Source organism: Ambystoma mexicanum, chromosome 9 (genome assembly GCF_040938575.1).
Source record: "Ambystoma mexicanum isolate Mex_15411 chromosome 9, UKY_AmexF1_1, whole genome shotgun sequence".
Lineage (NCBI taxonomy): Eukaryota > Metazoa > Chordata > Amphibia > Caudata > Ambystomatidae > Ambystoma > Ambystoma mexicanum.
Window position 1 is genome coordinate 1,417,676,015 of NC_090931.1, and position 26,292 is coordinate 1,417,702,306.

The window sequence follows — 26,292 nt, forward strand, 5'->3', positions numbered from 1 at the left end:
AGAACTTTGTTAAAAGGACGTTATGGTTAAGGCGCACTACTAAAAACCTATGAAATTCAGTGAAAAAACATTGTTAAAGGGACGTTATGGTTTCAAGTAAAACCGAAAAACCCTTGAAATTCGCAAGTTATGGTAAGCTAAGCAACCATAACTCGCGCCACCACCGTGCACTGCTAAGCCTAACACCCAGGACATCAAAGATGACATCACAAATGTCATTGATGACATCACTGATGACATCACATGTGCATTTACCTTTCATGAAAAGTCTGTACAAGGGATTCTTAGTGTAATGTTAATAAAAAAAAGTGTCAAAGATTATTGGAATAAATATCAAGTGTTAATCAGTGCATTTAGCTATGCATTGATATAAATAGCATTCTATTATTAACTTCAATCCAGTATACTAAGGTACTCATGTACAAACATAGGCATTGTGTGCAGCATACATGATGGAGGTGCAATAATCATAAGCTTGCCATGTTGAATAGTGAAATGATAACTGTTTTCATATTAGAGTTTTGTGTACAGTGAAACTTGTGATAAGTAGGTAATAAAACCCACTTACTACATACATGCATTATTATAGACAAATCACAAAGAGACAACACCACATACAAATATGAATATATACAAGGGAATTGAAGTAAGTAAAAAAAGCTGTTACTTACCCTATCTATATATATCACATGATGTGTCTGGACCCTGCGAAAAATAGTGTGAGTACAACATATAAAAATATGAGCATATACAGGGAAAGTACAGTAATCAAAACACATCAAAACTATCAGAAAGTGCTGATAACTCTACTGATAATTTTAATGCACAAAAAGGATTGCTGTCTTTCAAGGTTGTGTCGTCCCCTATGTATATGTTTCATATGATATGACTGGACCATAAGGGAATTATTGTAAGAACATAATTGAAGGATAAGTCTACAAATATAGTACATTTACAATTTTTAGTTCCTGACTGTTACTGAAGAAAATGTGGCCTAGATATGTCAGGAAAGGAAAAAAGGGGGTGTCAGACATGTGATGTCATCAGTGATGTCATCAATGACATTTGTGATGTCATCTTTATAATGTCCTGGGTGTTAGGCTTAGCAGTGCACGGTGGTGGCATGAGTTATGGTTGCTTAGCTTACCATAACTGGAGAATTTCAAGGGTTTTTTGGTTTTACTTGGAACCATAACGTCCCTTTAACAACGTTTTTTCACTGAATTTCTTAGGTTTTTAGTAGCGCAACTTAACCATAACGTCCCGTTTTCAAAGCTTTTTCACGGTAGTGGCCATGTAGTTATGGTTAAGTTGGTGTTTCCATAGGAAGAGCACTTTTTGGGTGGCTTATAACTTAGCTCCCCTGGACAAATCCTCACCAAAATTTGCAAAGAACGTATATGGCCCACTCAGATTTTTTTTTCAAAGTTTGGTGAGGATTCGTCCAGGGGGGGGCAAAGTTATAGGGGGGTCCCAAAACTTTTTTTTCCCATAGACTGAATGGGGAAATAACTTTGCTCGCGCCTTCAGCCCAAACCGCTGGACGGATTTTCACCAAAATTGAACCAGGAGTAGCGGCTTGGTCCCGAAAACGTGCTTTTGCAGATTTGGTGAAAATCCATCCAGTAGTTTTTTTAAAAAATGACCAAAAAGTAGGTCATAAAAGATTAGTGATATCTGTGTTCGGTCCGCGGACACACTTCCATGTTCGCTCCGTGGACAGTGTCCTGATTGGCCAATCAGTTTCCATGGTGTCCGCGGACAGGCAATGTGTTCGTTGATTGGACGGTGTGGAGCATGAAGCGCATCAGATTTTCGGTAGCACCCGCCATCTTGGATTCGTGGATGTCTGGGGACAGCACAGTGAAACTTGGTTCAAAATGTGTATTTAGTAGAGTGTGTTGGTGTGTAGGAGTGTTTGGGGAGGGTGGGAGAGTATGAGATAGGTTGAAAGTTGTGTTTTTTTATGTGGTAGACGTTCTTGTTGTGTTCGATTTGTCTGCGGACATCACGGGTGTTGTGAAATGTTCTAAAGAAACTGAATCGGGGGTGTTCTTAGGACTCAATATGTGTCCGTTTTGTTCGCAAGCAAGCTGAAACTGTTCTAAGAACACTCGCGGTGTCTGGAAATGTTCGTAAATAAACACAATGGGGGTGTCCTGAGGACGCTGTCCGTATTGTTCTTTGTGAAGTTGAAAATGTTCTAAGAACTCTTGCGGTGTCCTGAAATGTTCGCAAATAAACAAAATGGGGGTGTTCTGAGGACGCTGTCCGTATTGTTCGTTTTCAAGTTGAAAGTGTTCTTAGAACTCTTGCGTTGTACTGAAATGTTCGTAGGGGGCGTCCTGAAGATGTTGTCCGTATTGTTTGCTGGCAAGTTGAAAGTGTTCTAAGAACACTCATAATGTCCGCAGACATTAAAAGTTTCCATAGGCCATAGTTGATATATTTGACTCTATGGGTGTGATATGCTGCAGTGGTTGTGGCCACTACCTAAAAACTCTGGGAGGGTATGTTTAATTGTTATATCATAACATAGTAACATTTGAAAAATTCACAAAGCAGCACACATACATATTATATGTAGTAATACATAAGAAATGTAACCCATATATGTAACACACTAACCATTCATTTAAATACAATGGGCCTCATTACGACCCTGGCGTTGGACCATGGTGCTATTAGCACCATGGTCCATGCCGGATTCCGCCATGGTGGATGGCGGAATTACCGCCCCATTATAAGGTTGGCAGGGCGGTAATTCCCCATTCACCATGGCCCCTTCCCCATTCCCATTTTTGGCCCATAGGGCAGAATGGGAATGGGGAAGGCGCTAATTACGGCACCGTAAATTACGGTGCCGTAATTAGCACCAAGGTCACTTACCGCCTTGGACTTTAACGCAGGCGTTAAAGTTGGAATCTGGCGTTAAGGGTTTAACGGCGCCGCAGCCTTTTACGGAGCCGTTAACCCCTTAACGCCAGGGTTGTAATGAGGCCCAATATGTTCTAAAATGGAATATACCAAAAGAAGATAAATTGGCTTCCAACAAAATTACCTCACAGACACTCCACAACTAAGAGCAAGACCAGACCTACAGAATAGTAAGTGTACTTCATTTTACTCATATATTTATAAACTTTCTGTGTTAGATTAAAAAAAATATATATTATCTTTTTTTTTCTCACAGAAATGTCTAATACTCTGGAATGGCTAGATGAGCATTTCCAACATGAGGCAATGACAGAATATAGTGAAACTAATGGTACACACTTTACAATATAAACCATTTAATTATTATTATTTTATATACATTTAACATATATATAATAACATATATATATTTTTTTTGTATAGAACATACCAAAATAGAAAATACCTCAGAAGAAACTGTTACGGATAACACTAAAAAAAAATTGATATATTGTTGACCAATTTTAATAATTTGAAAACCTTTGTTGAGGAGCGTTTTAAAACAAAAACCTCATTCCATTGTCCCACATGTATATTTGCCCCCCCCTCACCATATCCCAGTCAATTATCCCCAAACTCTCTCCATAACCCAAAACGTTTTGATGAGAATTCCATCCCTTCTTCACCTGATACCAATCATGTTGAAACTCCTAATTCTCCTGTTTTTGTTTCCGTTTCTGCCTCACCTTCTCTGTCATGAATTGTTAATATATATTAAATAAAGTTAAATTTTTATATTGTGTTGTAATTAGTTTCAGTTTAAAAAAAAACAATTTAGGTGTCCGCGGACAGCGCGGTTGTTCTGAAATGTTTGTAAATAAATGAAAATTGAGGTATCCTGAAGAACACTATACCTGTCCGTACTATTCGCTAGCAAGTTGAAACTGTTCGAGAACACACACGGTGTCCTGAAATGTTCGTAAATAAATGAAAATGGAAGTGTCCTGAAGAACACTATACCTGTCCGTACTGTTCGCTAGCAAGTTGAAACTGTTCTAGAACACACACAGTGTCCTGAAATGTTCGTAAAGAAACGAAAATGGATGTGTCCTGAAGAACACTATACCTGTCCATAGTGTTTGCTAGCAAGTTGAAACTGTTCTAAGAACACACGCGTTGTTCTGAAATGTTCGTAAATAAACGAAAAAAATGGAGGTGTCCTGAAGAACACTATACCTGTCCGTACTGTTCACTAGCAAGTTGAAACTGTTCTAGAAAACACGCGATGTCCTGAAATGTTCGTAAATAAATAAAATGGGGGTGTCCTGAAGAACACTATACCTGTCCGTATTGTTCCCTAGCAAGTTGAAACTGTTCTAAGAACACACGCGGTGTTCTGAAATGTTGGTAGATAAATGAAAATGTAGGTGTCCTGAGGACGCTATGTCTGTCCGTATTGTTCGCAAGGAAGTTAAAATGTTCTAAGAACAAACGGTTGTCCGTAACTCTTTGTTTGACGTGTGACGCACTTTTAATTACTTCAGGACCCGAACAGTGTCCGTAGAACATCAAAGCGCATGCGCAAACCAATGTTCATGCATTTGGTGTCCTGCGGACAGCCGCTTCCTTCGCGAACATGTTCGTGAAGTGATTATGTGACCGCCCCCATGCTGATCGCGTGTTCTGAATGCGGACACTGTTCGTGTCCCCGAACAATTTAAAAATACATTTTCAAGTAATCCACAATATTTGTCAATAAAAACTCACCATAGCACAAGTGCCACATACTAATCCTGAGTTTCTACATACTTTTTGAAAGTTTTTGAACCTTTTTTTGTGTTCGATCTGTCTGCGGACAGCATGCATGTCCGCGAACCGCATACAAGCACCCCTATAAAAGACCACGCCCTAGAGCTTATTCTCATTGTGTTTCTGGCTATTCTTCAGAGCACAGCTATTTTTCCTGCAACTTGCAGATTACACCATCATCGAAATGGCATCCATGGCTGCACTACTGCCACCTCGTGCTGCACCGCAAAAAGCAAGAAAATATATCCCCACACGTTGTAATCTATCGGTGATACGGTATGCCTATTACCTATGCACACCTTATTTTCTCTGGACAAGAAAAACAAAAAAGAATTTTGCACAAAGCTATTTCAAATTAAACTGAAGGATCACTGCTATCTGAATGGACCACTCCGTGATTCCAGATAGTGTCCTAGTATTGTCTATCTATTCAAACTAACATCTTGCATGCATATAGTAATACGATTAGTATTATTATCAAAAGATCATTTACTTTAATTTTGTCACTTAGCCACATATAAGATCTAACCAAACACTTCAAAAAAATGTTTTTCATTATTTAATAGAAAACATAAAGCAATCTTTTATACATGAGTCTCAACAACATTGTATAAAGTATTTAGCAATCTTTTTTTTTTTAAAGGAATAGGATCAATTTTAAATACATGACAAATAGCAAGAGAGTCAACCACATCTGCATAAAACATAATCCGTAAAATACAGTAGTAATTGAAAACAAATAAGACAAAACACAAGAGAGGCTGTAAAGCCAAAAAATACAAGAAGAGAAAGAAAAGAAAAAACTTTCCATTTAAGCAAAAACACTGAGTATCACAGGAATTAAATACTTCTCCTATATCAAGAAGGCGTTTATAGATTACTCAGATTCCACCCTATATTTAATTAAGGAGGTTCATGAATATATATTCCAGGGGTGACAAAGGTGGAAAATGTCCATTTATTATTCCTAATAATGTTTGAAGATAGATGGCTGGTTTCAGTTTAGTTTGTATATTCACATTTGCCAGTCGTTTCTTACAGTACTGCTCGGGTCTACGTATAGGGTCTGGCCTTACTGGTTCAGGCACAAAAACCACTTCTGGGGGCCTATAAGAGGTCAGACAGATGTGGTCGAATACGTTTTGGCGTGAAGATCTAAAGCAGAAAACGCCTTCCTCAGGACGAAGGGTCAGAAGTGTAAGACATATACCCCTCAAATAGAGTTGTGAGTGAATGGATGTAACCAAAAACAACAGTCCAAAATCGTAAGGCTGTGGTGTTGGCTCCCTAGGTGACACCAAAGTACACTACACCATATGTAGTCTGTACCTGATCCAGGTGCCTGAATCTGCAGGCTATAGTTGCCGAAAAGGGCTGTGTGTTTTCATATTGGCTCGTGACCCTGTAGCCACTGTATTGCTTGCTTTAGTTTGGGCGTCGCGCAGCTGATGTGCACTCAAATTACCTGGTGTTGTACCTGCTTCAGCACCACCCCCACCCCCTCCACCACCACCACCACCTCCCCAAGGGCCTGAAGAGGGGAACAGGAGTGGGGATGCAGAGGAGGAAGAAGAGGATGACGAGAATGAGGTAGTGGAAATCCCTACTACCCGCACTCGGCGTGAGTCTTGGGTGTGGCGGTTATTTACCATTCATGGGGATGGTCCTAAGGCTCGTGCAAACCGAGTCACCTGCAATGAGTGCAAAATGGTACTCAGTCGCGGGAGGCATGGTTCATACAGCTTTGGGACCACGACCATGAAGCGACACCTAAGGACATTTCACTCTGGGGCCATTCGCAAGGTTGTACCTTGCGAGGAGTGTAGTAAGTTGATTTCCTCTACTTCATCCTCCGCTTCTGATCCTGTCACCACAAGGAACACCTCTGTTGGACAGCGTGTTCCTCAAGCTGCCTCACAGGCCATACATAATGCTGATGACCCTTACCTTTCGAGGGTCACAGTTGTGTGTATGTACTGCGACACAGTACTCTGCAGGGGGGAGCGACTTTGTTGTGCTTTTGAGACTATTGTCTCAGAGCACGAGAAGACCTGCTCATTACCCAAATAAAACCCACTCTACATCTTCCACTCTCAGCTCGCCCTTTCTTATCCCTGTGGTTGGTGTCCCCCCTTTACCCTCCTTTCCCCTCCTCTCCTAGTGTGTTGTGTATGAAAAACCAAAAAAAATATAAAATGACAAAAATCTAAAAACAATAAGGCTCTTTTCAGAGCCGCCTTTCACAGTTAAAAAATAGAAGTGAAAATAAATGAAGCAGGGCCCTTTGTATTTTTTAGAAGTCTGCGGACAGTCCGCGGACATCTAAAGTTTTAGGGTGCTACCCTATTAAAACCATTGCAATTTTCTCTGGGAGGAAGTGGTGGCTCTGAAAAGAGCCTTTGGGAGGTGTTTGTGTTTCAAAAATTATAAATACTCAACACCTACTTCAAAATGGATGCTGTCATTCTAAAAAAGGTCACAATGCATTTGGTATGTTTCTCAGAAAAATCTGATTGCCAGCATAAATTAGATGTACTCCATCTCTGTGAAAAATGTATGTACTACGAAACATAATATTTTCATTGTGAAAAGAGGACATGCCAAAATCTCTTAGAAAGGCACAAACAGCCTTATTGATATTGCGCCTTGATTTCTCCATTTGTGGACCAAATGAAGAAGAACGAAGCCACATTTGTCTCTGCGCAATCCGTGAAAAAATTGCTTGAGAATTTGGAAACATGTCCATGACCTTCCTAAGTCCTTCTTTCATTGCAAATTCCAAAGAAATTCCAGACACATGTCCTAAACTGTTTCCTCCACAATGAATTATAATTATATCTGGATGTTGCTCTGTGTCCAAAGTAGCACATAGAGGTAACAAGTCCAACCACTTCATTCCACGTACTTCCTGCCAGTGTACTTCCACATGTGAGAATCCAATATCTACAGCTACTCCACAGGTTTCTGCATACACCTTCAACCAATGTATCCACGAGTCTCCCAAAATCCAAACAATCTGTTTTCTGAAACACACAGCCATAGCTATCTGTTGTTCTCAGCAAAAAGAGTGTCTGAGAAACTCTCTCCTGGCACAACACACCCACTAAACTTTCCTGACCAATCCCTTTCAGTGTTCATTCTCATTTGCATGACTTCTGAACCCTAAAATCCCCGGATGTAACACCTGATGTCCGCGAACTACCGCCATTTCCGCGGACATATCGTAACATGAACATCCCTTCTACCATTTCTAGTTCACTCTCTGTGCCATTCCCTCATTGGATGTAGCTAAGAAGTCACATGACCATCCACCAATCACATTGAAGACCTCTACTTCTAACTGCATCATCATAGATCAGCACTGCAAATGTACTGTGAATCTCTCTGAGTACAAGTGTCATATCATTGGCAAGCACCATCTACAAGAAATACTGTACAAGTCTCCAAGATTTCTACTTGCAGCTCCATGCATATCCACATGCATGAACACAAACTACAGGTATGCATATTTTTTGTACAGTACATGAACACATTTTCTAACTGAATTTCAGCTTGTATAATCTGTAAAATGAAGCTACTGTCTTTTTTTCAATCCCCTAAAATCAACTGTCACTTACAAATCTTTATACACACACACACACACTCAAATCATGTTAAACTAACATTTTTTAAATTAAATATATAGACTACATATAGTCAAACAAAATTGCATGCACACTCTATGTCCAAATCTCAAAAAATAATACTTGTACAATTACATATTTTTTTTAAATTAATTTATTTATTTAATTGTTTACATTTATACAGGACAAGCAGCCCATGTCATTAAGGCACTATTACTTGGAAGAGCTTAGTTACAGGAATAATGGTATTCAGTGGTACATTATGAATTTCGCAAGACATAGTAAAGATTGTGGAGGGTTTTGACCCATGTGGAATCATTAGACGGGGTGAATGTGGGGATTAAGCTGTCGCTGCCCATCATTTTGCCCCAGAACAAAAATAAATCATTGGAGTGGGTAAAGATGGGGATGCGCTGTCGCCGCCCATCAGTTCATCCCAGAATCCAGGAAAGCTGCGCAGTTGTGCGCACACCAAAATGTGTTTAGAATGCATTAATCCAAGAAAATCCCAAAAATGGGTGCAGTACCAGTACTCACCACTATCCAAAAGCCGGCGTTTTAAAACCACTCTGTGTGTTTTCTGAAGGCAAGCCAAAATGACTATTTTCAAACATTGCCACATGTGCAAAATATTCACTGAACACCAGCAGACATTTGGCAGAGTGGAGTTTTGTGTGCTACAAAATCCGGGAAATGAAGAGCCCAAAAACAATGCTTATAACAAAAATGCTATGGAGTCAGCAGCTTAAGTTTAACTGCAACTGGATTTAAAACCACCAAAATCGAAAATGTTAGATTAAATGAGTGACCTATGTTTGGTGTCACATGCCTTTGTAATTGTTTAAATGTCATAGTTTTAAACTTAGAATCAGCATTCTAGCTGCATGGGTAAAAATGCGAGTTATTTTAAAAGCAACAAAAAGTTAGCTGAAGGTCTGGCTTAAGGAACTTGATTTTGCCTAGCAACTAACCCCCATCAGGAGTGAAATTTGAGTCACAACCATGTTCCCAGGCCAATGTTCCTTTTGCTGCCCACAATAAGGATATGCCACCTATCTGATAATTGAATTTCCTGTGCTCTGCCAGAGAGTGAACAAAGCCTCTCCACTAAGGCAAAGGTTTTTATTACAGACGTCGTAAAAAAGTGGCTTCCTCCTGGAAAGGCTGGGAGGAGCACTGCCTGGGAGAAGCAAGCTGGCTTGGCAGAAACTGGAAAGACTGGTTTCTGTACCATGTGACCTGAAAAAACACACCCCTGCAGCAAGGATATGGTTTTATAAAAAGGGGGATAATTCATAGTGCGGACATGTGAAAATTTTATAAATGATACCATAATTCTTGTGATTTTTCTGCCCACAGTTTAAGACGTGGTCGGAACCGGTGGTATGTTCAGGGGGGTTTTAGCGGAAAAGTGGATATTACTATAAATGTGTGCATGTTAAAAATCTGAAACTTCATCAGTTAATGTCCCTACCCCCTGCACACATGTATGTAAAGTTGGGTCCATGTCGGAAATTGAAAAAGCAGTTAAAAAGTCAATTATGTACACTCTTTGAATGCGAGCTCCTAGGATGAACACATTTGGACAGAGACATGGCTAAATTCAGCCACACCATGTATATGTGATTTTAATCAAATGTGTACCTGTGCAAATATGTTTTTAGGTCAGATATAGATTGTGTATAAAGTTGAAAGGGGTGGGTTCTCTGTATCATAAACAGACCTCATCATGATGACACTTCATTTCATTCCCCCAATCAAGTAAGGAATGAAAATTTGACCAATGACGAGTAAGAGGGGCAGGTCTAGTGATGCAACATACACACCCATTCTCAAGAAACAGATAAAAGGAGAGAGTCAGGACACATAGAGAGATTCAATTTTCATCTGCCGCTGGAAGCCCTGCTGGAAAAATCCATACTTTACCTCCATCAAACCTCCAGAGAGCCAAACTAGAGACTTCAATCTATCCAGAACTAGAGACCCAGACCAGAGAACCAGAGAGAGCTGACCCAGATCACTGTGAAGTGCAGAGGCCAGACCAGACCAGACCAGAGTCCAGTTTAAAACCCTGACCAGATCCATGGCGAGGCCCATTTCACTCAAGAATATAGTGTGAGTACCTAGAAAACTGTGCAGAACCAATCTCTTAGTTAAAATAATATAATTCAACCTATTTAATCTAAGTAGAACTGCCTCCTAACTGTCACCTGTTATTTGTAAAGCTGTCACGTGTCATTTCTAGTCGCAAGCTGCACTTGTCTTTTGGAACTTTAAAATTTCAAATCTGAAAAACGGCCTCTATTCAATCGCTCATATCTCCGCAACCGTTTGTGCTAGAGACTTGCAATAACTTTCATTTGGAAGCTAAGATCCTGGGCTTTCCTAGGAACCCAAAACGGTAGAGATAGCCCTCGCGGTTCCTCTGTAATAGCGCTCGGCGCATCCGCGAATTTTACCGCGATTTGCAATTTCTTCACATGTAAAAAACTGCTGCTGCCTGATTTCCATTTGCTAGAAATTCGTTTCACCTGCTAAGCATTCCTGCATCATTGCTAGTGTGAGCCTGGGCTAATATTAACTAGATACCACTCATCCTGAACCTCTAAAAGGGAATTAAGAGCGTTTCCAGCATATTTCTCATTCATTGCTAGCACCTATCAAAGCATTTGCCTGTGTTTTCAAACTTCTGTTTAAGCTTGCTGGATTGAACTGATTACATTAATTGCATTTCTGAGAACTGTGTGCTTTTCTCCCATTTCCTTGCATTGCATAAAGAGGGGGGGATTGCCAGAGAAAAGTGATTACATTGTTTGGTTGAAATCATATTGCGTATTTTCTGTACTGCATTCATTGAATATTGCATCCAACTGAGCTTACATAAAGCATTCTCTACCACATTATACTTCTGTACCTATTTACCAGTGTGCTACCTATCCATTTCATGTCAACTCATTAGTGATTGTAGAAGTGTGCTAGTGCCAGATTCTCCATTGTTGATCTTTACCATATCAGATTAAGTGTGATATTAAATTATTAATTTATTATAAAGTGTGATATATACATATTCTCAATTATCAAATAAACCTTTTAAACTTGCAAAACAGAACTACTTCTTGGCTCAGTGGGGTCAGGGGGATTCCAAGAGAGGGGTGTTATACAAGGGTAGTCATCCAGAACGCATGAACTGGACCTAAAGATATATCAATAAGGGTTTTCATTCAGTATCATAGACTAGGCGTTAACTTGGCTGTAGTGCTGAATTGAATCCTCTTACAAAGTGGGGGCTCGTTGCCGAGACGTTGGGTTAGATTTACCATTTGTGCAGATTAATGCAGTGTGCTAACTGACGGGATACATACATCCAGTCGGATCACCACGCTGCATTACGCTGTGAAGCATTCCTCAAAAGGGACACTCCAAGAAAAGTTCTGTTCTGCAAAAATAAATTACTAACTTCTGTAAGTCAGGACAGAGACCAATCTCTAGAATGACGGCCTTAGTAGACATGAAAATAGCCAGAGAGCACCTCTTGCATAAGCTATTTGTGAGAGGTGAATGGACCGAACAGGGCCAGGATGTGTGGTTGCAGGCCATCACACAACAGGTCACTGAAACAGGGTCAGATATATATAGAGATCAGGGTCCCTTACATGTGGCCCTGAGTGAACTATATATGGCTCCTAAAGCCAAAGAGGAACACAATAAGATTGCCAGGATAGCAGCATACCTGTACCTATATATGGGAGACATGCAGGATAGATGTGCTGAAAGCCAAAATCTGGCAAATAGGCAACAGATGGCATTACAGAAGGTCCAATCTGACCTGGTCTCTTCTGAGCAGAGGCTGCAGAGGAGCCAGGAGTCAGAAAATGACAGCAGACTGTACATTACTAAAATAAAGGAGGATATGGAGGTGCTGCAAAAGGAAAAGTCAGAACAGGATACTAGATTTCTGGCCTTGCAGAAGGAACACCAAGAAGGTTTGGACTCCCTACTGCAAAGCCAGAAAAAGCTGGAGCAACAGTTAGACTTTAACAGGGCATGCACGGAGCAGGTAGCCACCCTGCAAAGTCATCTAGATAGAGTGAAAGAGGAGAGCAACAAACTAATTCTGAAAGACCTGGATACCCAGGCGGAGTTTGATGAGGAGCGCCAGAAAGCTGGTGCCTTTCAACGGCAAAGGGACGACCTGGCGGCACAAATGCAGGCTCTTAGTCAGGAAAGAGACGCCTTAGGCCAGGAAGTCTGCCATTTAAAAAGGAAAATGGAAGAAAATCACCTGGCCCACCAGGGGCTGGGTGACCTCCAAAAAGAAAACCAGAACTTGGTAGAGCACACCAGAAGGGTGGAGGATGCTCTAGCAAGAAAGGAGCAGGCCAATAGGGACATTGCTCAGGAGGTAACCCTCCTGCAGCAAAGACTGGCCCAGTTCTCCAGGACCAACCAGGAAGCACAGAGGGAAAATGAAGCTCTCTGTCAACACAATGATAGGCTCCAACAGCAGGTAGCGATGCAGGAGAAACTGATAGAGTCGAGTAAGGCCTTAACAGAGGAACTGAAAGCACAAATGCAGGCTCTTGCATTGCAACAGGGAGCAGGGGCGGATAGAGATGAGGTCCGCTGGGAAAGAGAGACTCCTGACCATAACCGCAGGAGCCCTAACACCAGGGGCCTTCATCTTCCCCAGTCCCTGGACTCTACCACCCCCATGTCCCCTGGCGCACATGAGCACAGGGCCACAGGGGTGGCAGATTACTATCCAGCTAAGAGTATGGGGCTCATAGGCCAGTACCACTCAGGAATGGAGGGGTGGGCATCCGGGTATGGGCACCCAAGTACAATACAGTTCAGTGGGGAACCCCAGGAGAGTAGGCCCATTAAGGGCATCCTGAAAACCTCTGCCCAGTTAGGTCAGTGGAGGGGGTACCCATCAAATCCTGGCAGCAAGGAGGAATCTGAAGACTCCTCTGAACTGCGCAGGACACAGGAGACCAGGTCCCCACATTCTGCCAGCCATTCCCAGGCTCGCAGAATCCGGGAAAGCCTGGAAGAACAGACGGGAACCTCTGGGAGCAGTGCCTCTGAGTCCGACGAAGAATGGACAAGGGTTACCCGAACCAAAAAGGCCAATAAGGCAAAAAGGGCCTTGCTTAAGGACCCCTTCAAGCAGATTAAGGCGATCAGGAGCGTCATCACGCCTTACCATAAGAACTCTAAGTATTCTGTTTGGGAGCACTTAGAGTTGTTTGAACAAATGATGGAGACTTTCCATTTGAAGGACAGCCAAAGCTGCATTCAATATGTAAAGTGGACCTTCTCCCCGGAATACTCCAGTTTCTTTGCAGGGCTGGAGGACCGAAATCATTTAAGATGGTCCACCTATAAGGCGGCCATCCTGAAACATTTTTCTGTTCACAGAAATCCTCAAGAGGCTCGCAAGGCAGCCTACAATTTGCAATGTGGGGAGGATCAGGCCCCACAAGAATTTGTGCAGGAGTTAAAGCGGGCTTTTGCACAGACCACAAGAAGGGTGCGCCCGGATAGCCGTGAATTCATCAACACGTTTTTCCATGCCTTGCCCAAATATATCATGACCCAGCTCGTGAGGGATTTTCACGAGAAAAGACCTTTAGACTGGGTCATTGAACAGGCTACCCGCATCTATGAGGTGCAGAAGCCCATAGAAAATAAAAGCAATGCCCAGAAAAACCCCAAAGCCAACAGCACCCCTGCTGCTGCCAAGGTGGCAGAGGTAAAGGTCACCCCCGTTTTGGATTTGGAGATGGGGGGGCCTAAAAACCTACCTGCACCGAATAATGCTAGGCCCAGAAGGTCCTCGGGCCAGTCACAGACAGGGAGCCAGGGAGGCAGCCCCACACATGGGGTCCCTCGCTCTCCTGACTATGTAAGTCCTCGCTATAAAGGTAACAGACCCATCCTGGGTTATGTGTGGACTCCTCCAGCCCAAGGGGGGGGATCCAGCCAAGCACCTAACCCAGGGAACTTCCCTCCAAACTTCCCACAGGAGGGCAGAAATTTACCAAACCCTGGGCAGAACTTTTTCCCCAGATATCCACCCGACTTCCAACCCCAAAATCATCCATCCTTCTTTCCTCAATTCCCTGAGCCCAGACCACTGAATCCGGGAGAGGGGAGGCCAAGGGTGGAGGGGTACCCAAATCTTCCCAACCCGGGGTATTACCAAAGAAGGGACAGCTACCCTTCCCGGGATCAGCCCAGGGGAGAAAACAGGGCCCCGTATCAGCCTGAGCGGGTTTCCCAGTTAGAGCGCCAGGTTCAAAACATGGCGCGGGATATGGGTCATATACTGAGGGCACAGCAGAACCCTCAGATCAGCATGCCGGCGCAGAACGCACCCAACTCTGGACCTGGTGCTCCAGAACAATGACGGGGGCAGCACCCCGATAACTCACCGGTTCCCAGGGAGGAGGCACAAGGGGAAGGGGGGTGTAAAGCCTTGGAGGAAGCTTCCTTCCTCACTTGTAAACAGCCCCTGGAAACCCAGGAACCGGAAACAAAATCTCTTGCCCCTGAAAGTCTGCCCCCAAAGGAGCAGAGGGGGGGTAGGAGAAACAAAAGACCCAAACAGACTCAGTTTGAGGAGGAGGTACAGATCTTCCAATTTGAGGGAGAGGGATCCTCAGAGGATCCTGGGAAAAGGATCTTCTCCTTCAGAGAGGGGGGAACTCCTCCCAAAGAAAAATGGGTCCCTAGGGATGCAAATCCAGACTGGGGAGATGTGGAGACTGAGCTACCGCCGCCCACCATCTCATCCCAGAACCAACAGCAAGAACATCCCCTGGTTCCAACCCATCCTGGGGACTGCCTCCAAAAAGGGGGGGGCGGCCCAGAAACGGAGCCAGGGGAACCCACAATGGCTCTGATCTCCAGTTGCAAAATTTTTCTTTCAGATTCCCAAGGCTCTCCACAAGATTCTGCCCAAATCCCTTCGCTAGCGATGTCCAAAACCAGAAAATTAGCCCACCAGTTGTCCAAAAATGTACATTATCTGTGCCCCCTTGAGGAGAAGGAGGGAAGATATTATGCCCCGGTACAAGTACAGGGGCAGGGTACAATCTCAGCGCTGGTGGACACTGGATCTCAAGCTACCCTTCTGTCCAGAAGGGCCTTTGACGAACTGAATGCAGGAAGGGGAGAGAATTACCAAATTCCTCTCACCTCTCTTCCTGGACAACTGCAGAACTTTGACGGGAAGGAAATTCCCGTCGAGGGGACGGCAGACTTGGACATTAAGATCGGGCGACACAAGTTGAAACACCCGGTCATAGTTGTGACCCCAGAGGGCACCCCTTGTTTACTAGGGAATGACCTCCTGAGAAGGTTGTCACCCCTAATAGACTGCGTAAACAAGGTCCTCTGGACTCAGACTAGCCGACCCATAAAATTAAAACAGAGTGTCAACCATGTTAGTTTAAACGGCACATGCCACATGGTGGAACAAAAATCTGACCAAGTAGAATTTCACTTCCAGAACAACCAAATTCCAGACGTGACAGTAATAGCAGTAGGACAACAGACTGGTGATGGGGGGTCCTCTCTATTTCTGAAAATCAACCTTCCTTCCAGTCTAAAGTGGTATTCCACGCTGGAAGGAAACACTCTGAAATTCTTTACAAATCCACAATCAGAAACTCCCACTCCTATAGTCCAGAAAGATGTGAAATCAGCTCAGAGCCTGGCTGATATTCAGCAAATTGGAGAGCAGTTGTTCATTCCTGTTCAGTTAAATGATGGGAAGGACTCTGTTCTCGCTCGAGTGTGTGTGAACAACGGTAAGAGCTTCATCAGCGAAGCAATGTTTCGCCAACTCCCAAAAGATCCAGCCATTCCCACCTTCAAACTGACAGACAAATGGGAAATGGACCTGGAAGCACCTGACTCCAAACATCTCCTGCCAAGCAGGTGTATGCTCAAAATCTCCATTGGCAACAAGAGCATAGTCCATAATTGTTGGGTCGTGCGAGACGTCGCTGCCGCCTTTTACTTAGGCAGTGACATTCTCAATCGCTTTGCCATTAGTTTGGACCTAATAAACTTCAAAGCTTGGTCCCGATTAGCGGATAATCCCATGGGCTTTGATGATCCAGAAAAAGCATTTAGGTCAGCTCAATTGCTACCTTATGCAGTGGAAATTCAGGTTAAAGAGGAAGTCACCATCCCAGAAAGGACCCGACAATTCTCCCTGGAAGTGAAAGTTAAAAGGGGACAAGAGTTGAAAAACCCTGATGCTTACATACATCTAAATGCTTCTCTCCAACAGCAAGGGTTGGGGGTAAACCCGACTCCATTAGTCAACATAGAACATGACCCCATTCTAATAGAGGTGGATAACAGCGACTTAAAGAGTATTACTCTAGCCGCAGGCACCATTATTGGAATGGCGGTTGATGACCGACATTTCTCCATTGATCTTGTAAATGAACTGTTAGGACCCATCCCCAAGGACTGTTTTGACAGTGACAGTGATGACAACGCAACACCAGACAGGATTTTTACCCGGCATGGGGGGAACTTCCTGGTGTACACTTCCTGCCCCTATGGTAAGGAAGATGTGACTTGTGACTTCAGGAGGGATGAGGTGATTTTTCAAGTCCATGAGGGCTGCCTTTCCCACCTGAAGTCTCCGGTCCAAATCAGCACTCTGACCAGGGACTTCTCCACCCAGCTGGAGGAGGCCGCGGAGATAGCCAAACCAGAGGTCTTTCCAGGCTTCAGGCAGATGGTGGAAGAGAGAGTCAACCTAGCTGATGCCTGTGTGACTCTGGAACAAAAGCAAAAGTTGAAACAAGTTTTCTTGGACTTCCAAGATCTCTTTGCGGTAGACTCATATGACTGTGGTCGCACCGACATCCACACCACAACAATCCCCACGGACCCTGGCATGACTCCAGTGTTTGTGAAGCAATATCGCTTGCCTCTCGCATCAATGGAGTCCCTTACTGAAATAATTAAGAACCTTGAGTCCCGGGGAATAATCCGTCCAGTCCACAGCACCTTCAATAATCCGGTGCTGGGAATATTGAAGCCAAACGGCCAGTGGAGACTCTGCGCCGACCTTAGGGAGCTCAACAAACGGGTCCATACTTCCCGATGGCCTCTGCCCTACATTGACCAAGGGCTGGCCCAGATCCAGGGGTCACAGGTATTCACTGCAATAGACCTGACCAATGGATACTGGACCGTGCCTGTCAGTAGGGAGGACCAATACAAGCTGGCTTTTACCTTTGGGGGCCAGCAGTACACATGGACCCGGACTCCCTTCGGATACCTTAACTCCGGTAATGAGTTCAATATTTTCCTACATAAGGCCATGCCCGACCTGGGTGCAAGGGGTAACCTGGCTTATGTAGATGATGTCCTCATTAAAAGCTCATCTGTGGAGGAACACATAGCGGAGATCCGTTATGTTCTGACACAGTTGAGGGCCGCCGGAGCGAAACTTTCCTTTCAAAAAGCACAGTGGTGTAGAACCCGTGTTAATTTCTTGGGGCATGAGATTACTCCTCAGGGTCTCTGTCCCCAGGAAAAGAAAGTGGAAGCACTTCAGAAACTGAAAGACCCCACAACTCTGCGGGAACTAAGGAGCCTCCTTGGACTGACTAATTACAGCAGAAAGTTCATTGAGGGCTACGCAGAGATCACCAGACCCCTGATTCATCTCCTGAAGGGGGGGGTCAAGTGGGAATGGGGTCCAGAACAAGCCGAGGCAGTAAAACAACTCAAAAAAAGCCTCTCACAAGCGCCTTGCCTAGCTTACCCTGTCAGAAACAAGGAGTTCTTCCTGGAGACGGGGTTCTCTAATACGTGCTTGACGGCAGTATTATATCAAAAGCATGACAAGGTCAATAAAGTAATCTCCTATGCGAGCAAAACTTTATCCTCTGTGGAGGAAAAATTCAACGATTGTGAGAAGGCACTCCTGGCAACGGTGTGGGCATTGAAGAATTACCGCCCGTTTATCCAGGGGGAACACATCATAGTGGAGACTCCACACCAGCCTCTGCAGTATCTCCAAAGTGACAGAATCCGGGCCGGAAATGTGAGTAATTCCCGAATTACTTCCTGGATTCTGTCAATGCAAGGCTTTCCTGTGGAGGTCAGATATGGCCAAAACAAGAAGAGTCCCCTCGCGCAAGGTCTGGCTGACTTGCATGATTGTGCCAGAGAAAACTGTCTCGAGGACGAAAGTCTAAAAATAAAGGACAACATGGAGGCATACCTTAATTCCCCCCACAAAGTCTTTGAAGAAGACAAGTGTGAGGGAATGCCCACTGTCTATGTGGATGGATGCTCTTACCATGTTGACAACAACGGGGAGAAAGAACTGGTGGCCGGCGTAGGGAATGCATGGGTGAAGGAGTCCCCAGAACCCTCCGCTGGATACAAAATTGGTCCCCGAAGTAGTCAGGTGGCAGAATTGATGGCTGTGCATCAGGCCATCCTCACTGCTGTCCAGCATCAACTCCACGAACTGGTCATAATCACAGATTCGGATTATGTACGGAACGGGTTCGTGGAGCACCTGGTTAATTGGAAAACCAGAGGCATGTTATGTGCTAACAACAAACCCTTGAAACATGGGAAGTTGATCCAAAACATTGACGATCTGGTCACCTCGAATGAGATGACCATCTACTGGAAAAAGATCAAGGGTCATTCCAAAGTAGAGGGACCAGACAAAACTGGAAATGACTTAGCTGATCAGCTGGCCAAAACCGGGGCCATCCAAGGGGATCTAATTGAGATTGAGTCCCTTTTGGGGGAAATCCAGGTCACTGCCATCACTAGGTCCCAGACAAATGCTCACAACGACCTCTCAATGGCACAATGGAGTAAGGAGACCCCTGATGCTGATCTGATTACCGCTCAGAAGGGGGATCCAATAATTGGTAAATTTTACCAGCACCTTGAGGACCCTGAGAACTTTCCCCTGACGGATACCGATTACATTGGGAAAGAGGACCTAAGAGTGTTGATGAAATGTCCCAAAATGTTCCGGATCCAAGACGGTTTGTTGGTAAGGAAATCCAAAGCTGGCCATGATCAGTGGGTGGTTCCTACCTCATTCCGAAGCCTGATGTTAAGTCACGCCCATGATGCGGCCACCGCCGGTCATAGGGGGTTTCACACAACATTGGAAATCTTAAGAGAGGTTGCATACTGGCCACACATGGGGCAGGACCTCGACCAGTACCTGAAGGGTTGTCTTGTGTGTGCACAATTTCAGCCATCATCCCTCACGCACCGCGCGCCTTTACAAAAGAGGGGAATGACACTGCCATGGTCAGATTTACAAATCGACTTTGTAGGCCCTGTGATTCGCTCGGCTAGGGGGAATAAGTACATGTTGACCGTGACATGCTTGTTTACCAAGTGGGTGGAATGTCTCCCAGCCCCAAATTGCAAGGCAGAAACTGCAGCTGCCTTGATGATTAACCACATCTTTTCCCGTTTTGGTCTACCTCAAAGGATTGAGTCAGACAGAGGTAGCCACTTCACCAGCGAAGTAATGACAAAGATGTGGGAGATACTGGGGGTCAAGAGAAAGCTGCATATTGCTTATAGACCAGCTTCTTCTGGGGCAGTAGAGAGATATAACCGGACAATTGTGAGCATATTAAAGAAGTTTGTGGCAGATTCTGGGCCAAGTTGGGATATCCGATTACCTCTGGTCCTAATGGCCATCAGATCTACCCCTTCATCTGCAACCAAAATGTCACCATTTGAGTTGATGACTGGGCGCAAGATGGTGCTTCCTCAGCATTTGCTCTACAGGACCCAAGAGCAGACACTGATAAATGCCTCCACTACTCATGAGTATGTAGAGAATTTAAGGAAACACCTCCAACATGCTTTTGCTTACGCTCAGCGGAATCTAGAAAGATCGGCTGATAGCATGAAGACCCATTATGACCTGAAAACTTCCAGGAAGGAATATCAGGTGGGAGACCGGGTCTATCTATACAACTTCCAAAGGAACCAGGCCAAGCAGCGCAAATTTTTGCCTACATGGAAGGGACCCTTTGAGATCGTCGATAAGATCTCCCCTGTGGCCTACAAGATCCGCATCCCCAAAGGCGGTTCGGCAGAGGGGGAAGACAAGTGGGTCCACATAAACCAGTTGAAATGTTGCCATCCCAGGCACACTCTGCAACAACTGGAGGAATCCTCTGGAATCCTAGCGGGTACTGTATCAGACTAATTCAGTTCCAATCATAAAACATACCACATCTAGTCTCTAAAATATTGTGATTTACATGAAACTGTCTCTAGTGATACTGTTTTTTTTTTTTCAAAATAAGAATGTAATGTTTCGTTATGGTGAAATGCATATGTCTCCCCACTATCTCAACAGTGGTGGAAAAAACGTCTATGAGTAGGTATTGCCGCTTTTGCTTTATCATCCTAGGAGAGATGAAACCATGAAGGATGACCAAGAAGGACGATCCGGAGACCGGAGGCAGAGACGCAATGGGCCCAGTGGACCGCCCAATATTCCCATCAGGACCGGCGAGGAGAACTGATCGATCTGACCGGATAGAGAGGAAGATGCTGAACTGTGCCATCTACAGAATTGGAAGAAGATAATGTGGACATACCAGCGCCAGGGTTCAAAACCTCCCTTGCAACCGACTCCCCCTCGACTCAAGTCAAAGCGCAGTCGGGCGGGGGGGCTTGTGGAGGGTTTTGACCCATGTGGAATCATTAGACGGGGTGAATGTGGGGATTAAGCTGTCGCTGCCCATCATTTTGCCCCAGAACAAAAATAAATCATTGGAGTGGGTAAAGATGGGGATGCGCTGTCGCCGCCCATCAGTTCATCCCAGAATCCAGGAAAGCTGCGCAGTTGTGCGCACACCAAAATGTGTTTAGAATGCATTAATCCAAGAAAATCCCAAAAATGGGTGCAGTACCAGTACTCACCACTATCCAAAAGCCGGCGTTTTAAAACCACTCTGTGTGTTTTCTGAAGGCAAGCCAAAATGACTATTTTCAAACATTGCCACATGTGCAAAATATTCACTGAACACCAGCAGACATTTGGCAGAGTGGAGTTTTGTGTGCTACAAAATCCGGGAAATGAAGAGCCCAAAAACAATGCTTATAACAAAAATGCTATGGAGTCAGCAGCTTAAGTTTAACTGCAACTGGATTTAAAACCACCAAAATCGAAAATGTTAGATTAAATGAGTGACCTATGTTTGGTGTCACATGCCTTTGTAATTGTTTAAATGTCATAGTTTTAAACTTAGAATCAGCATTCTAGCTGCATGGGTAAAAATGCGAGTTATTTTAAAAGCAACAAAAAGTTAGCTGAAGGTCTGGCTTAAGGAACTTGATTTTGCCTAGCAACTAACCCCCATCAGGAGTGAAATTTGAGTCACAACCATGTTCCCAGGCCAATGTTCCTTTTGCTGCCCACAATAAGGATATGCCACCTATCTGATAATTGAATTTCCTGTGCTCTGCCAGAGAGTGAACAAAGCCTCTCCACTAAGGCAAAGGTTTTTATTACAGACGTCGTAAAAAAGTGGCTTCCTCCTGGAAAGGCTGGGAGGAGCACTGCCTGGGAGAAGCAAGCTGGCTTGGCAGAAACTGGAAAGACTGGTTTCTGTACCATGTGACCTGAAAAAACACACCCCTGCAGCAAGGATATGGTTTTATAAAAAGGGGGATAATTCATAGTGCGGACATGTGAAAATTTTATAAATGATACCATAATTCTTGTGATTTTTCTGCCCACAGTTTAAGACGTGGTCGGAACCGGTGGTATGTTCAGGGGGGTTTTAGCGGAAAAGTGGATATTACTATAAATGTGTGCATGTTAAAAATCTGAAACTTCATCAGTTAATGTCCCTACCCCCTGCACACATGTATGTAAAGTTGGGTCCATGTCGGAAATTGAAAAAGCAGTTAAAAAGTCAATTATGTACACTCTTTGAATGCGAGCTCCTAGGATGAACACATTTGGACAGAGACATGGCTAAATTCAGCCACACCATGTATATGTGATTTTAATCAAATGTGTACCTGTGCAAATATGTTTTTAGGTCAGATATAGATTGTGTATAAAGTTGAAAGGGGTGGGTTCTCTGTATCATAAACAGACCTCATCATGATGACACTTCATTTCATTCCCCCAATCAAGTAAGGAATGAAAATTTGACCAATGACGAGTAAGAGGGGCAGGTCTAGTGATGCAACATACACACCCATTCTCAAGAAACAGATAAAAGGAGAGAGTCAGGACACATAGAGAGATTCAATTTTCATCTGCCGCTGGAAGCCCTGCTGGAAAAATCCATACTTTACCTCCATCAAACCTCCAGAGAGCCAAACTAGAGACTTCAATCTATCCAGAACTAGAGACCCAGACCAGAGAACCAGAGAGAGCTGACCCAGATCACTGTGAAGTGCAGAGGCCAGACCAGACCAGACCAGAGTCCAGTTTAAAACCCTGACCAGATCCATGGCGAGGCCCATTTCACTCAAGAATATAGTGTGAGTACCTAGAAAACTGTGCAGAACCAATCTCTTAGTTAAAATAATATAATTCAACCTATTTAATCTAAGTAGAACTGCCTCCTAACTGTCACCTGTTATTTGTAAAGCTGTCACGTGTCATTTCTAGTCGCAAGCTGCACTTGTCTTTTGGAACTTTAAAATTTCAAATCTGAAAAACGACCTCTATTCAATCGCTCATATCTCCGCAACCGTTTGTGCTAGAGACTTGCAATAACTTTCATTTAGAAGCTAAGATCCTGGGCTTTCCTAGGAACCCAAAACGGTAGAGATAGCCCTCGCGGTTCCTCTGTAATAGCGCTCGGCGCATCCGCGAATTTTACCGCGATTTGCAATTTCTTCACATGTAAAAAACTGCTGCTGCCTGATTTCCATTTGCTAGAAATTCGTTTCACCTGCTAAGCATTCCTGCATCATTGCTAGTGTGAGCCTGGGCTAATATTAACTAGATACCACTCATCCTGAACCTCTAAAAGGGAATTAAGAGCGTTTCCAGCATATTTCTCATTCATTGCTAGCACCTATCAAAGCATTTGCCTGTGTTTTCAAACTTCTGTTTAAGCTTGCTGGATTGAACTGATTACATTAATTGCATTTCTGAGAACTGTGTGCTTTTCTCCCATTTCCTTGCATTGCATAAAGAGGGGGGGATTGCCAGAGAAAAGTGATTACATTGTTTGGTTGAAATCATATTGCGTATTTTCTGTACTGCATTCATTGAATATTGCATCCAACTGAGCTTACATAAAGCATTCTCTACCACATTATACTTCTGTACCTATTTACCAGTGTGCTACCTATCCATTTCATGTCAACTCATTAGTGATTGTAGAAGTGTGCTAGTGCCAGATTCTCCATTGTTGATCTTTACCATATCAGATTAAGTGTGATATTAAATTATTAATTTATTATAAAGTGTGATATATACATATTCTCAATTATCAAATAAACCTTTTAAACTTGCAAAACAGAACTACTTCTTGGCTCAGTGGGGTCAGGGGGATTCCAAGAGAGGGGTGTTATACAAGGGTAGTCATCCAGAACGCATGAACTGGACCTAAAGATATATCAATAAGGGTTTTCATTCAGTATCATAGACTAGGCGTTAACTTGGCTGTAGTGCTGAATTGAATCCTCTTACAAGATATTTTGTTTGCTACAGTTAGTCATTGCAATACAATTTGTTCATTAAGAACATATCATATGTGTTCAACTGGTGCGACGTATCTTATGTAAATAAGATAGTTTTAATGGTTTTGAGGAAAGTGCTGAGGATTTCAACTAAAAAAAATCAATGTCTAAATTAAAAACAGTGCTATGTACAAACAAAATTACTAATTTGTTTCTTTCACAATTGCAGTGAAGACCATTCTCCTGAAAAGAAGCAACCAAATTTGAAGTACAAAGAACAACTAAGAAGTAACCTGTTCATTTTAGAAAAAAAGTAAGTAGAATATCACCATAATATTTGTAGTATTACTCAAACACACTGTAAGGTTAATTCATTCTATTTCTGTGCCTAAAAATAGAGATTCTGCACCATTCTGTCCAAAGATCCCCATGTCTTAAACAGCGATTTACAGCCAGAATGGCCCACAAATTCCTATTTTTCGATGCACAAATTACCCAACTCAACCGCTAGAATTTAGATGTTATAGAACAAACAACTGTTTTAATTGTATAGCATTAGATATACTATTTATACTTCTCCACACCACTAGCTTACTTTTTACTGTCATCTGAACCCCAGTTTAGTAACACATTAATTCAAGAATACCCATCCCTACTAGTTGTAGTTCCCAATGCACAATCATACACCATTACATATATCTTTATCATCTTACTCAAACACTCATGCACACAGCACACATACATTGCAGAACACCACAACCCATACCTTCTTTATTTTTTTCAACAGACCCTAAAGAATGCCTACCAAAAATCAAGTCTGTAGAAAGCAATGCAGAAGTAGAGCAAATGAAAATAAAAATGTCCAACATAAGCATCCATCTCTCGCACAAATTGTAAAAAAAAGTTGAAACAAAACAGCTAACACAGTCATTTAGTGAAACAAAAGAAGTTTCAAGTACAAAAACGTTGCCTCCTCTATCAAAATGTAAACCAAACCAAAAAACAATTAGTAGAAAATCAGCTATCACTACAGATAAAACTGCTTCTTTAAATCTTGATATAGTTCAAAGTAAGCATACCAAGAAAAGTATTTTAGCCAAAATGTTCCATCACAAAGTCCTTCAAAATCTCATAAAAACAGGAGAGAAACCAGGTTCAACGCTTAAAACCTATCATAAGAAAATTAATCTTAGAAGCATTGATAGACAGTGCAATTCTTCTCAAAAGAAAGTTATTTATTTTAGTGTTAAAGAAAATGAAACCACTAACAAAACTCATAACTAAATTACAAACAAAGACTTCTCAATAAATGAAATGTCAACAGAAAGAACTTCTTAAGTATCTGCGGAGGTGAATGGAATCACACTACGAGCACAGAAACATACTTTAATGAAGAAGCATACAAACAAAAGCAAACAAATACAATTGCCATACATAGCAGTGGTCGAGGTTATAAAAAAGTTAATAATACCATAATGGAACAAGAAGTACTCCTTACAAAAATATGTCCTGAAAACTTAGAATTACCCCTCCATTCGACTGAATCAGAATGTCTAGTGCACAAATGGCCATGCATGTCAATGTGTAACATTCCCAAAAAAATGTTCAAGTCTTTACGCCAATTTCTCAATCAATATGTGAAAATCAAAGACAAAATCAAAATTAAACTACTGCAAAATATGGATACCTGTCCAGTACGCAAGTACACAGGACTACAAGGACATTCATTGGCCTGCATTACAGGACCTACTTGCAAAACCACCTTCCATGATATCAAAAGGATATCAACACATCATTCAACTATAAGAAATCTAGTTTATAAACTGTACTATGCTAAAAGTCCTGCTTTAGCACTAGCCAATTTAAATAAAATTCTTCTACATGGTACAGCAAAAGACCTACTAGAAGAAATCGACTATATCCAGAAAAAATATTTTGGAAGTGAAACCCACTTACAAAATGAAATAGCTATAAAAAAAATTAGTAACAATTCTACACATGGCAACCTTTTACTACACACATACACAAAAAGGAAATACTAACATTTTAAAATACATCAGCTGAAGTACCAAACCATGTGTGTGTATGTTCCGCAGAGCTTTTTTATAAAAGTAACACAACAACTGTAGACCTATCATACAAAATAGAAGACAATGAAGAATCTAAATGGTTTGAATCAGCTCTCTACCTTATAGCAGAAAACAAATACGAAATAACTGACCCCGTAATACTTTGTAGTTACTGC